We start from the raw sequence: 15,835 nt of genomic DNA on the forward strand, positions 1-15,835 counted from the left end.
TAAGCAGCCTGAAGCAAAAAAAAAAAGTTAATGCATTGCATATACAATAGGTACAATAGGTACTCAAATTTTTGTTGTCATTTTAAAACCTCACAAAGATTATCATTATGGCTCACAAAGCAAGTTTTCTCCACCTTCATAACACATATTAATGGCAAGAAAAATGTCCTGCTATCAAGCCAGATTGTATAGAAAAATCAATCCATTTTCTTGCACCAGCTCCACAGTGCATTGGTGTTCTTTATAATGTTGGAAAAACCATGTAGTTGCTCAGAATGACCAAAAGACTATTAGGATACTTTTTTTCCTTTTTTTGCATTTTTTTCTTTTGTTTTGATTCTGGGGATCAAATGGAGGATCTTACTTCTTCTGGAAAAAGTTTTGCCTCTTTCTCCAGAGCAAAAGGACAAAATATACCCTAAAAACACAGTGCAATGAATGGTCTATGAGTCTGTGAGTGGGTGACACTGGGATTATTCGGAGGTCTGGAATGTCTAGACCAGCTCTGCTGCAAATGATTCTCTACCTGCAGCTTAAAGATTATATCCACACTCATGAGTTAGAAGCTGTATATAAAGTTTTAAGGACTATCTTACATTACTGCTGTATTTATTGGCTGATTAATTTATCCATTCAGTATGTTTTAGAGTGAAAAACAAGGTATCTAGCACACAGATTAAAGTTATCCTGGGTTTATTGCCCTAAATCACTTTATCTGTTATGTTAAAGTCTTGACATAGAACTTATTAGTGTTCCTGTCTCCAAGAATATCAATGGGAATTCATTAAAAGGCTGAACATACTTTGATTCATTGATGGAAACTATACTTCTCTGTTTTGATTTTTAAATGCATACTCCAAAAGTCACCACACTGTTACTGGCCCTTTAAACAAAATTCATACCAAATGACAGAAATAACTGATGGTTTGCAAATTACAGCATGCAATGGGTCTCCAACATATTTGGCTTTGTGTCCTTGGAGTGATTTTCAGCATCATTAAGTAGAAAGTACATCATTCCCCAAGTAACAAGGAATGGAGCACATACAGAGGTTGACTTGGCATCTGTTAAATAAACTTTCTGTTTTAGATTTGAAGAATTTACATAACACTGAAACAAAACAATACCCTGCAAACATATTTATAGTGTCAGTTCAATTTCCCTACAGTGACATTCTCCAGTCAGTCCTGCCAAGATTTATCTGGCTGTTAAATTTTATGACATGATTTTTTATAGTGCTAGAGATCATAGCCAGGGCCTCAAGCATACTAGCTAAGGGCTCCACCATTGAGCTACACCCCAGCCTGACGTAATTTTTTAAAATTGTATTTATTTGAGACAGAGAAAAAGGTAAACAGAAGGACAGTGAGTATGGCTCAACCAGGACCTCCTGCCACTGCAAACAATCTGCAGACACATTCTCTTTGTGCAACTGGATTTATGTGGATACTGAAGAATTGAACCTAGGCTGTCAGGCTATCAGGCTTTGCAAACAAGTACCTTTGACCACTGAGCAATCTCTCCAGCCCTTGTCATAATGTTTTGATACAAATGTCTTCCACTTATTTATGATTTTTAGCATTTTTTCCTACAAATTGTAAGATTACATGAAACTTGAAAAATATTTTCAAATTCCTTTGATAAGTAAGTTTTGAAATAAATGGCTCTCCTGGTCCAAAACTAATTTCTATTAGATTATATAAAGTTATTTAGGTGTATATATGTAGTTACATATATATGTGTAACTACATGTGTATATGTATTTACATATAAAGGTTTTTGTATTCTACTTCCTGTAACTCCTACTTCAAAGACATATTGAATGATTAAGTATCTTATGCAGATCTCTGACACATTATACTATTATCCAGTGTCATGGTCTGACAAAATGGAAACACTTAAAGTATGCATAGAATTCAATAATTCCAAAATACATATTAGGACTAAAATTATTGATAGTTTAAACCTGGTGAGTAATAGAATGATTATAGCTTTTAACTTTTAAATTTGAAATTAAAATAGAATTTAAAAGAAAATTTATATAATTATATTATATATCAAAACAAACTTTAAAAACTAATTCCAAAAGTTCTGTAATATTTAGGTAATGAACTTTTTCTAGTTTATAAATTTACTTTAGGAACAATGTGACTCAAGTATTCACAGTGTTAATAAGTTGAATGCATTCATCATCATTCAGATATACTAAGTCCGAAAATAAGAGTTTCATCTATCATATGAATAAACATAGCTTTTCTTACAGTTATAGAATTAAGTAAACATCCGAAATCAGTATACCAAAATATAAACTTATAAATACTTTAAGGACTATTATTACAGAGCTAATGTAGTTGAAAGTAAAAGAAGAAAGAACACAGGAGGATAGAGTGGCATGTACTTGCTATTGCAGAAAATTGGTGTCTCAGGAAAGATCAGGATTCAGGTCAGTCTACTAATATGCTACTTAGTGAGATAATGTCTCTGCTTTTTTTCCTTGCCTTTTTCTTTTTATCATATTTCTTTCTTTCTCTTAAAGCTGGTGCTATTAGGTTTCTATACAAAGGATGATAAACAGCCATTCTGGCATTGTTTGAAAGGAATTATTTTCATAACCTATGATGATATCATCATAATTATTTTAGGTCATCCTGAAATAGCCAACTTGAATAAAGATTTTTACTTTTACTTTGAACCATCAAGAATGCTGTTTCCTAAAACATGATTACAGAACCACAACCTAATTCAGGGCTGTCCCTGACAAATGCTGGATAGACTGGAGGAACCATGCTACCTTGTTATTCTGTGCAATCCCACATGTTGTTCACGGCTTGATCAGATCAGCAAGGCTGGCTCTGCTCCTACACTTGCATCAGTGCAGTGCCCTGATGCTTGTATTATATGCATATGTTTGCACACCAGGTCTGCAGAATGTGTTCATGCTTATGAGCACAGACACTGACTTTCCATGTTATAATTTTTAATCTTGCTTTAATTGTTATTGAACCAATATGCTGAAAGTCATTTACTTCATGATACTGAGCAACAATTTTTGGTGATACTGAAAACTTCAAAAAGAATTTGATGTCATTCAACATGGTATTTTTAGTGTACTTATGGGATTTTACCAAAAGTATTGACTAGTAAACAAATATAATGAAAATATTGAGATATAACAATATTAATATGTTCTCCCTTTTGCTTTTTACTTGCTAGCTTCTATAATTAACATAGAGTTGATGAAGGCATATGTAAATTAAATTATGAGTTTTATATATTTTGTTATCAGATTATTGGAAAATGCATACAAATTTAATGGCAAAGAGCACCTCTGGAATGATTTTTCTTTATGTCTCTTATTTCATTCTAGCACTTGAAGGTCAAATGTACATGCCACATGTACTGAAACACCAGGCCATGCTAATTGTAATAAAGAAAGGTCATGAACAAGATTATGTATTCTATAGGTGGACAAAGGAGAAAACATATGCTATTTCCTCATTCTCATTGAAATTTATTTTAAAAATTGTTACAGTAGGGTACTGGATAGATTGCTTAGTGGTTAAGGCACTTATCTTCAAAGCCTAAGGAACCAGGTTTGATTCCCCAATAGCCACTATGTGACATGTGCACCTGGAATTCATTTGTAGTAGCTAGAGGCCTTGGCATGCCCATTCTGTCTCTATCTGCCTCTTTCTCTCAGTCTCTTAAATAAATAAATAAACAAATAAAATATTTTTTAAAAAAAATTGTTCAAATACAGTTCAGTTCAGGGAAGTCTATGTCATTTCTTTCCAGAAACAGTTTCCTTAGTGTATACTAGAAGAACCTTGGCTGCTCAGAGCTTCTGGTTTCCATCTCCCTAAACGATCTGGAAGCCAGTGAGCACATATATGTGTCCAATCTCTGTACAATACAATGTGATCTTGTGATCTACAAAGTGCATTCTCAAGAACCATATCATTTTGTTCCAAAAAAATTATGAAAAGCTCATAATGTCTTAAGTAAGTGTATGATTTTATGTTGGGTTGCATTCATAGCTATCCTGGTCTACAGGTTAGACACATCTGCTGGGTTCTGTCCTTCTCAGGAACAGAGCAAAGGTAACGGGCTTCCTGCAACAGCAATTAAGGATAAATTATCATTATCTAGTATATTTTCATTGACGGGAAGGGCCTTGCCTGATTGTACCAGCCTAATTTTGTATTATGCGAACTCTGACTTATTATGGACTGCTAATGAGTACTTTTCATTTTGTTTCCTTTGAATCATATCAAAAACTAAAATGACCACAACCATAAACATTCTCACATATTTTCATAGGATTACTCCTCTGGAGCTGTGGCACTCAACCATTTGCAATTGGAAATGCCTGTTGTAGCACATAGTTTTACAGCATGCTGGGCTGAACTCTATTGGTAGAGATTTGTGGAGCATCCAGAAGATCAGACATGGATATCTTTCAGTAAGATTTTCAGGAAGAGGTGGTTCTTCCCTTCTTGTTTCTGTTTGGCTTGGCCTTGTGGGTTGCCTTGCTTTTTTCAGGTTAAAACTAAGATGATGGGTGGCATCCAACTTTCACATCTTATTAATGCTGTATTTGTGCAGCCTGAACATTCTATGTCTATTCAGCTATCCACAAACAATTCTTAGTGAGTACCCAAAAGTTAATGACATGGAACAAGTAACTCATTTCTCTTTCTTCTATGATGCTAGAGCATCCCACAAATTATCTTACTTTAGAGTTTGGATAAGTTTGTCAACTTCCTGGAGGGTTATTCAGGGAATTTTACCCTGGGCCTTTATAAAAAGCTATTCTGAAGGATACAATTCTTGTTTGAAAAATTTGGTAAAGTGAACAATCACAGGAAGTCTGAGTCTCAGCCACACAGCTCACTCTACTGCATTGCATTTAAGTGTCCGATTATAGGTCTGTGTAATGAAATTGCCTATATTGCAAAGGAAATTAATACATAAAGAATTGTGATTTCAGGTTGAGATTCTGTGTAGTTTTTTCCCCCTAAGAGTGTTTTCTTTTATTATACTCAAAAGTATTCTTTAATTTAGTTCCTTTAGTTATACAGATTACAAAGGACGAGAAATGTTTCTTAAGAAATTTTACCTAACTTTATCATATACATAAAATAAACTTATTATTAGTTCCACTTAAAACTTGCAAGGCTAATCCTTCATTTGTTTTTAATTAATCTTCATGGCCCAATATAATTAAAATAATGAGAGTTTAAAGGAGTATGTGAGGTTTGAATTTATATAATTTCTGTCATAATTATAAGATTATTTTGGTTGCATTTAGTTTTCAGCCTTAAACTATGAAGGAATGCTGTTGATTTGGGAGTATTTTAAGTGCCATTACAAGTGCCTTGAAAAAAAATTAATGAAATAGACACAAGTTTTAATATTTAAATGCAAAAATGTGAACTCATTAGAAGATAATAAAATTATAACTTAGAAAGCCAAAGAAAGTGAACACTTATATCAGGTTTTCCATTTACAAGTTGTAACTAGAGCATTAACGTTATATTTTATATTATATGATTAAGTGATTCTATTTGATAATGTAGATGTTATTATTGTTAACTTTCAAGGCTTTATACATTTGGAGTTAAAGAAATTTATTTACATTTGGAAAATTTTAATCTTCAAATCATGTTTATCTCTATTTCAATTAATTTTCTATAATTCATTTAGCCAACATTCATTGAGCATGTGAACTGAGTACTGTTCTAGGCACTGGGTATGTGGCCATCAACAAAGTGTAATAGTAGCTTATGATACCCTCAAAGGAGATGAACTAACAACCAATTGAAAATAAATATAAAATCTCAGAGTGATGTGGCAGAGGGTGACCTGGGAGGAAAAAAAAAAAATATATATATATATATATATAATGTCATCAAAAAAAGACTGAAAAAGGAATATTTTGAGATAGAATGATGAGGCAAAATTAAAGCTACTAAAGTCCTGGGGAAAGAACGCCTATGCCTATGGGAGAGCAAGAACAATTGTTGCAAGATAAGAACAAGTCCATTATAATTAGAAATGGGAAGATCTCAGTGAAATCAATTTCCAGAAGTAACACAGCGAATATACATCTCATACTAATCAGGCAGGAAAGATCCTGTGACCATGAAGGTTTTCACAGGGCGAGGCTTATCCATTGCAATCTGGATGTACTGACCCCTGTGATTTCCCCAAACACAGGAAACTCACCTGCATAATCTGTGGTAGTTGGGGCCTGTGTTCATACTGGCCCCTACAAGAAAAGAATTAATGAAAAAATATAAATCTTTAAAAATTATATGAAGTCTGTCTTGTTTGGGAGACCTCATAGGTCTCTCCAATCAATAGTTTAACATGAATTTCAACCATTTCTGGTACTGGGATTTACCAACCAGGGTCAAATATTAAAGGTTAGGCTTCTTCCCACTCTCTCCAGGGTCCATCTTTCCAGAAGATCTCTCTATGCTCCTATTGAGGGTTATATCTTTCAGTGTGCTATTGAAGAGGAAGGTTTCTATGGTACCAATTCAGTTTGGATTTGATTTTATGTATATCTCCCCCCAACACACCCTCCCATTGCCATCCCCCAAAACCCTTCCATCCCTCTTATCTTGTAGGTTGGATATGGCATCAATACAAGCTGCTCCAATTTAGGACCCAGAAATGAGGGAGACCATGCAATGTTTGCCTTTCTGTGCTTATGCGAGTTTGCTTGGTTCCAGTTGTTTAAGACTGTCCATTTTTCTAAAATATCCTTATATCATTTTTCCTTACTGCTGAGGAAAATATCCCACATGCTCATTATCCATTTGTTAAATGATGGGCATCTGGGTTGGTTCTAGTTCTTACTGATTGTAAATTGAGCAACTATAAACATGGTTGAGCAAATACCTCTCCAGTGAAGTGTGGGGCTTTTAGGGTAGATACCCAGTAGAGGAATAGCTGGGTCAGTTGGTCACTCTATTTTCATGAGTCTTCATATGTATTTCCATAGTGGTTGTACAGGTCTGCATTCTCACCAGCTGTGAATGACAGCTCCTCTTTCCATGGAAAGGAAACTATAGCTGAAACTTACAGGTCAGAATCCTATGAAGATCAATATTATAGACTCCACTGAGAAGTTTCCACTAGTCTTTGGCAAAAAAATGAGGCTAGACTCATGAAAATCTCTCAGAATAGCTAGGGCCCAGGTAAAAACACAAAGGAATTGGTGAAATGAGCAAGAGTGCTGCTCCCATGGCAAGCCTGACAACCTGACAACCTGGGTCAGGGTGATGGAGACCAACACTGAGGTCAAATTGCACCAAATCAGAAATCCAGAGGCTGCTGAGAGCTCAATACTAAAATAAACTTAAAACATATCCACAAAGGGTCAGTAAATTTTGCAAAAGAGGGGCTGGAAAAAATGTAAGAGCCATGGGGTAGGAGGGAATAGTCAGAGGCATTCCTTCCCCTACCCAGTGATGACTGACTGCTGCTCTCACAACTCATAACCCACAAACCCATCGTACATTGCAACAATCCCAGTAATGATGGCCCTCAATGGAGTGGGGGCAGGGAGGAGGGGAATTATAGTACTAACACATGATGTGTCCATACAAAGTTTCAACTTAGAAAAAAAATGCAAGGCTCAGAAAAAATTACTCATTAATCACTAATGCAAATAAAATTACAAGACATGGTCTCATCCCAACTAGAATGGCAATGAATAAAAAAAAAGAGAGAGAGAGGACAATGGAAGGAAAGGAAGAAGAAAGCAAGAAAGGGAAGTGGATGAAGGGGAAGTAAATAGTGGTGTCAAGAATATAAAAAAGGAGACGTCTCATACACTATTGCTGGGAAGATAATGATGAAAAACAGCTTTGAGATTATTCAACAGAATTGTCATATGATTAAATAATTTCATTACTGGTATACAGCCAAAATAAATAAAATCATTATGTCAAAAAGGTATCCATAATGATATAGTTATTGCAGCACTAGTCACAGTAGACAAGATATAGAATCAATCAAGGTATCCATGAATGAATGGATAGAAAAATATAGTTTATAAACACAGTGAAATAGTATTCAGCCTTAGAAAAGAATAAAATTGAATAATTTTTTTTTTATTTACAGCAACACGGACAAAATTGAAGTGAAATAAATCAAGTAAAGTATTGCAATTTCCATGTGGTTTTCATTTGGTTACCAGAATATGGGAAGAGTGTGGGGAAAGGAAGAAATGCAAAAATGATGATTGAGTATAACAGGAAAGTGAGAGAAGAAAACTTCTAATGTTCCATAGCATAGTGGGATAATAAGAGTTTATATCAATTAATTATATATTTTATTGATTATTTTTTATTAACAATTTCCATGATTGTAAATAATATCCCATGGTAATTATATATTTCAAAATAAGCCATAAAGAGGATTTTGAATGTACCCTATGCAAAGAAATGTTAAATGTCCGAAGTGATAGATATTTTAATTTTACTGATCTAATCATTACACATGAGATATATACTTTAAAATATCACATTGTACCCTATAAGTATTTATAATTGCCCTGTGTGAGTTAAATGTTAATATATTTAGAGTCAGGGAACAATGGTGTTTATCTGTAATCTCAGCATTCAGTTGGTAGAGGACTGTGAGTGTGAGACCAGCCTAACCTAGATAGCAAGTTACAGCCTACCCCAGCCTACACAGAGCATTCCTGTCACGAAGAAAGCAAATCAGTGGGGCAAGATGCGTAGCTCAGAGTTATAGTACTTGTCTAGCAGACATAGGATCCTGGGTTTCATTCTTCATACCAAACACTAAAAAGTGTGTGTGCACATATACATATGTATTTAGAAAAAAACTAAATGAATTTTGACAATGACAAGGACCAGCTATATGGGACTTTATAGGTTAGTAAATTTAGACTCAATTCTAATTGAAAGGGAGAAAATTAGAGATGTTCTGGTGGGGAAGTGACATATTATGATGAGGAATCTTTGTAATTCATTTTACTATCTCTTTTGAATTTCTGAAAAAGGTTTATCACATTATATTACATACTCAAAAGTTTCCAATGTTTCTTGATATCAGCAGTAAATTGGTATCTTCATATAAGCAGAATCAATTGTCATCATTGAAACAACATTGTTGACCTTCCACAATGTAGACAATGACCTTTTCAAATCTTATGATGCAGTTTTCCTCCTTACCCTCTGCTATGTCGAAAGTCTTCTGTTCCAGATGTCCCCAAACATCCCCACCTCCTTAGCCCTGTCCTTCACCCATCCCCAAACCAAACCACTCTCTGAAAAAAGCTTCCCATTTTGTTGCTGCCAACCAAACATTTGTAAAACTGCCCAGGGAACTCTCTTTTGAGCTGTTGTGTCCTTTGCCATTTAACCCTTCCTGAAGGATGTCTTTTATATTTTGGATCATAGAACTAATAAACCTATCTTTAGCTATCTTTAGTTCTTGTGATTTTTACCTTTTTTTAGTTTTTTTTTTTCCTTTGGTCCATCATAAGCACATGGTCCTCACTCTAGTGAATAATCTTAAATTCTTCATAAAAATAGTAGTGTAATTCAGCTGGATGCAACATGTGCTTATCTTTCTAAACAAATTTCCCTAAACTTCAAAGCAACGTGAATCTTTCTGACATGGCTGGTTGATCCAGAGTATCCGTAATCTTGAAATAGAAAAAATTTAAAACCCAAGAGTAGTACTAGCCAATGGTCTTGAACTCACTGGCATCATTCTCTGTTTTCCACAAGTGCTGGAACAGTAAGTGTTTTTCTTGAGGGAAGAACAACATCTGTGAAAATATCTTTAATTTTTCTGAGATAATTTCACCTCAAGCCCAAGAATTTTGCAAACAAGTGGGATGAGTTCATTTTCCTTCAGAAAAATGTTTGGAACACAAGACAACCCTTTACTGCAACTTAAAAATAAGTCAACATGGCCAGACACAGTCTTTGCTCACACTTTTCATAAATCTTAACTCAGTGAAATAATATACAATTAGTTTTGCTTCAAAAATAAACTACAAGAAATCCTTCGACGTTGATGGCTCTATTTCACTTGGAGTACAAACAAAAATCAACTTTGTGAGATATAGAAGCAAGATGTGAATAACTTAGAATAGACTCAGATACCACAGAAATGAAAACCGCCTGGCACTAAGTGTTGAACTGACAGAGGCTGAGATTTTCATTTTCAACTCTGTGACAGGAGAATATTTGTTCATGCCTAGTCATCTGCCCATTTACAAATTAATGGTAACATTTGGACATCAAACATGTGTTTTATTTACCTAAATAAAATTTAAAGTGGATTATGTGAATCAAAAAAACATCCTGAAAAGGGACTTATTAAATTTATTTAGTCCAACTGCTTCTATTAAAGAATCTCAGCAATTTATTGAAACATAAATGAGATAGGGTCCTGAGCCACAGTAAACCAGAAATATCTATGAACATATACCTGATGTAAAAATTCTCATTCAGTATCTGCTATACATAGCCTTGATCATTTCTTTAAATAAAAAATTAACCATAAATTAAAACTTGGGAGAAAGGAATGAGTTTATATAACTGGTTTGGACCTGCTCTAAGCTACTTTGAATTGTGTCTACATTAAGATAAATTAAATGCCTTTTTCCATCACAGAATGGTCACTAATTTATTCATTAAGTATATCACTAGAAATAAGGTAGTAAAAAGATGATACTTAATTCAGCTGAAAATGTTTAGCTTCTAAGAGATTTCTTTAGTGTTAACCTTAGGCTGTCCAAAGCAGAATGAAGTAGGAGAAGAACAATTTTCTTCACTAGAAATCAGCTTTCCCCTCCAGATATGAAATTGATGTTTATGAGACTTCATAGCAAAAATAATCCCATAAATAGTTTAATAAGACAGAGAAATATTTATTTCTTTTAAAATGTATGCATTCACTGTCTCTTTTGGCTGTGATATATGACATTTTAGAAAATGTGTATAGTAAACAAGAAGTCATTTTGTAGACTCCATATTTCCATTCCAGACATTCTCAAGCCACTCAGTTATAATTAAAGGTACTGGTCTAGTGTGTAGCAAGGAGATTGGTGAAGTTTTAAGCCAAATTATGTATACACATAATTATTAGAGCCAGAGAACTAGCTTTCATGCCTAACGTTCCCCCAAAAAAGGTAAAAAAAATCTTCATTGTGAAGATTAAAGTAGTGTAGGGTAGTATCTAGTTTAATTGTAAATATCCTTAGAGGGTGTTACTATTTTACAGATTAAAACTTAATCCCATCCTGTGTGATGACCTGGAAGCATTTGGATTAGCACATGTCTTTATAACCTCTATACACTAAATGCAAGTATAAGTATGACATTAAAAGGCTGAGAAAATCATTTATCCTAATATTACTCAGATACTTTCCTAAATAATTATGTATTATGAGTGTATGAGTAATTTTGAATGCTCACTAGCTTTAGTTTACTTACAAGATGAAAGCCTCAAGATATTGCTTGGCCCTTTTTAATAAATGGTTAGGCAACTTGGAAGTATATTAGAATGAAGTAAATTTTGGAGTGACATCAGAAACATTACTACCTCTCCATTCTTTCCCTTTCCTCTTCTTCTCTCCCCTCCATTCCCTTCCTTTTCCCTCCCTGTCTCTATCCCTCTTCCCCCCTAATAAACACATATACACAATAAAAATATTAATGAACAAGAAAAAATATCTAGAGAATAATTTAGGCGTCTCATTAAGAAGTTGCAGCACGGCTGGAGAGATGGTTTAACAGTTAAGCACTTGCCTGTGAAGCCTAAAGAGCCCGGTTCGAGGCTCGATTCCCCAGGTCCCACATTAGCCAGATGCACAAGCGGGCTCAAGTGTCTGGAGTTCGTTTGCAGTGGCTGGAGGCCCTGACGTGCCCATTCTCTCTCTTCTCTCCTTATCTGCCTCTTTCTCTCTCTGTCACTATCAAATAAATAAATAAAAATAAACAAAAAAAAATTAAAAAACTTTAAAAAGAATGAAGTTGCAGCAACACAGTGGGAGGAAAGACAGAGAGGATAACACCAGAAAAGGAGAAACCATATGACATTCTCATTTTTTCCCATATTATTCACTCCTGAGAAAGACAGCCACAGAACAGTTCAGAACCAAAAGTTCCATTAGCTGAGGAAGAAAGAACATGATAAGCACCAAACTACTCCAGAACTTCATGGTATTGCCTTAAGACCCATTTGAGTTTCATCACACCAGACTACTAGTGATGAGTCATCAGATCATGGATAGCAAGGGTACAAGGGGAGGGCAGGTGTTGCCATGTTTCTCAAGGCCCTACTATGTAGAGAATGCCAGCAGTTTTTGTCAGCAAGGAAACCTATAGCCTCAGCAGCCTGCATGGAACCCCTCAGCAGCTTTTAAGTAGGAAGGCTCCACAGTTTCCACCTTTAGGATAGAGCCACCTGAATCTCTGTTCTTCACTTGCTCTCTAATGAGTCTCTTGTCAGCAGATTGCTAGATTAGGGGTTTTCTTCAGCCATACCATAGATCAAAAGTATGGGGTTGTGTAATGCAATTCAAAATAAAGTGGAATCTTAATATAAACTGTTGCAGTTTCCTTATCATTGGTGGAACCAAACACCCAACCATTATTGCCACCTTGATGTTTCTGCAATCACTGACAAGTTTCTCAAACTATTTACAGATTATTATAAAATAAATTTACTAATTATATCTATTTTATTGACAATGTCATTTGTGTAAATACAGATGACATAATTCATTAAATTGTCCAAGACAGATATAGAATGTATTCTTCATATCTCCCTCCTGCTGGTTCACAAAGTCACTTACCGAATCTTAACAGTAATCTGGACCCAAACGGCAATGGTATCATAAAAATCTACTTCCTAAAAGACAGACCAAATGGCTGAACCTTCACTAGACCCTTACAGGAAACACCTGAACCACAAGATACTAGAGAGGGTAGGATCAAGACTAACCTAAATCTTCTATATCTTCCCTCCCTCCTTCTCCCCCTCTCCCCTCTATCTCTCTCCTCTCTAACTCTTGTATATTAGTTATGTTTTTCCTCAATTTCTTAGTGGGCACTGACCTTCCAGCTTGGGGCTACCATCCACAATGAGCTTTTGATCAGAGAAACCTACAAGGTTTCCCAAAACAATGACAGACTTCTGTCAGAGTACTTGATGACCCACAAAATGCCAGTGGTAAGCCCCTATTGCTGAAGACACATAAAATGGAATGGCATGGCTGGAAGCCAGGAGAGAGTCAGTCCCCAGATAGTCAGCATGTCTAGTGCCAGAAGGTGCTACATGGGAGACTGGGGGAAATGACCAATATCTGTCCAAGCAACTCATTGTCTAACCTAATCAGCAACAAATAACCTGATGTGATGCCCACACAAGTGAAATAGTGGCACACAGCCATGGTGAGGAACCAACTGCTCTTGATTTGGCTAACTGATCCCCTCAGTGGTACTAGACCCATAGCTGGAGCTGGGAAACAAGTCAGAACCATACCCAAACACAAACCCACTCTACAATATCAAGCTACCATCAGTCATGAGGTACAAGAGGGCCTACACCTATCAAACTCTCTATCAAAAATGTAAGTGTTATCTCAATTTTCCAGGTGCTAACTTACTCTCCATTGGAGAATCTGCTTCTCTTTTTCAGATAGATGCAGATCCTAAGGAGAGAGCTTCCCCAACATACCTCAAAAGGGGCCCAACTGAAACTAAGGACAATGGGTGAAACAAGCAAGGGTGATGTTTTCCTGTGAACCGGATACCAGCACAAAGGGGAAGGAGACCAACACAAAGAAAAATCAACTCCTACCAAATCAGAGAGCCAAAGCCTCAGAGGCCCCCAACACCTCAGCACTGAAGCAGACCAAAAATGAACCCAACATGGCTCAGGGAAATTTTGCGGAAGAGGGGGCGGAAAGAATGTCAGTCACATGTTGGGTCATGATATGCAGAGACATTTATCATACCAATAACTGTGGGCTAACTCCATAAGGCACGACCCATTTACATCAAAAAGGAGGGTCTAATGGGAGGGGGTAGATCATAGATGAGCCTAAACAATGGTACCAAACTGCCTGTATTTGCTGAAAAGAAAACTAATAAATTAAATTAAAAAAAATTTAAACAATTCTCTAATAATGAATGTTACTTATGGCATTTTATTTTCTGTTTGTGTTTATATCTGAGTTCATTAAATAAAGGACAGCTTTCTAAGAACAGGATATGTAGTCACCTTATTTATTGTTGTTCAACCAATGTCTAAAATTATAAGTGCACAGTAAGTAACATATGTCTTGACAATGTGTGTGCGTGTGTGTGTGCATATATATATATATTTATACAAATATATATATATTTATACAAATGCTAGTGAAGTTAAGATACATATATCTATATGGAAAGTCAAGGATAGGCAATGGTTCCTGAAAATATTTTAATGAAGTTGACCTTCTCAGAATATTTTCACCTTATTATTCACTTAATAACTATTTATCAATTCCTACTACTATCCTGGTAGTATGTCATATTTTGACAAATTTAATGTGTACTATAGCTGATAACTTAAAGCTAAAATCCATGTAATTTTTAATGTCAGATCAAAACATAGCTAAGGTGAAATGTAAAACAGAGGCTTAACACAATGAAAATTTCAAATGTGTAGAAACTGCTTATGTCTATTAAAATTGGAAAGTCACATGGTAAAAGCACTCAAGGGTACCTGTCTTGACTTAATATTCACACATCTTTTCAGCATGTCAGATGACCAGTGGAGCATACAAGAATTAAAAGCCAAGAATTGAAAGAATACATTTGAATCCTCTCTCCATTTTCCTTATATAACCTGGAAGCCACAGACTACATATGAATATATAAAACAATGAAAGTAAGGTGTTGCAGTCAGGTTCACATTGCTGGTAGAAGTCACTCAACCAAGAGCAGCTTGAGGGGGGATAAAAGAGCTTTATTTTGGCTTACATGCTTGAGTATGAAGTTCCATGATGGCCAGGGAAGTGATGGCATGAGCAGAGGATGAACATCACCCCCTGGCCAACATAAGGTGGACAATAGCAACAGGAGAGTGTACCAAAAACTGATAAGCCTGACCCCAACAATACACCACCTCCAAGAGGTTTTAATTTCCAACTGCCATCAGCTGGGGAACCTAGCATCAAGAGAACCTAACTTTATGGGGGGTACCTGAATCAAACCACCACATTCTGCCCCTAGCCCCCATTAACTGATAATCATACATGATGTAACATGCAAGGCATTCATCCAACTTTAAAAATCCCCAATAGTTTTTAATCAATTCCAATGGTGTTCATATATCCCCATAATCCAAGGTCTATGCCATAATATCAAAATATATCCCCCCTCCCCCAAACCATAGTAGTACAGATAAACATTCACACTGCAAAAGATGGCACCAGACATACCAAAGAAATATCCAATAAATAGGGCAAACATCAAATTCTGTAGCTTCAAGTCCAACAGCTCTAGCCAGTGACAAGTTTGCATATTCAATAATTCGAACCCACAACAAGTCTCTGGAGTTCCAATTCTGCACCTCCAGCTAGGCTACTCATCATCCTGGAAAACTTCATTCAGGACTACTGCAATCCACAGTTTATCCTCTCTGCTCCTTTGGGTTTCCATGCAGGCATCCAGCAAACCTGCTTCACAATGCCCATGGCCATCTCCAAAACATAAGACTGTGTTGCAAACTCAATGACCCTCTCTTTCCTGCATTTTTTAATACTCCGTAATACCAGGTGCAGTGC

General features: G+C 35.7%; 1 non-coding gene across 1 annotated transcript; it reads left to right on the forward strand.

The window, feature by feature from the left end:
- Nucleotides 1-6,113: 6,113 nt before the first annotated feature.
- LOC123457981 lies at nt 6,114-6,274 on the forward strand. Its single transcript, XR_006635324.1, has one exon. It is a non-coding gene; the product is annotated as a U1 spliceosomal RNA (small nuclear RNA).
- Nucleotides 6,275-15,835: the final 9,561 nt, after the last annotated feature.

Source organism: Jaculus jaculus, chromosome 1, assembly GCF_020740685.1.
Source record: "Jaculus jaculus isolate mJacJac1 chromosome 1, mJacJac1.mat.Y.cur, whole genome shotgun sequence".
NCBI classification, from domain to species: domain Eukaryota; kingdom Metazoa; phylum Chordata; class Mammalia; order Rodentia; family Dipodidae; genus Jaculus; species Jaculus jaculus.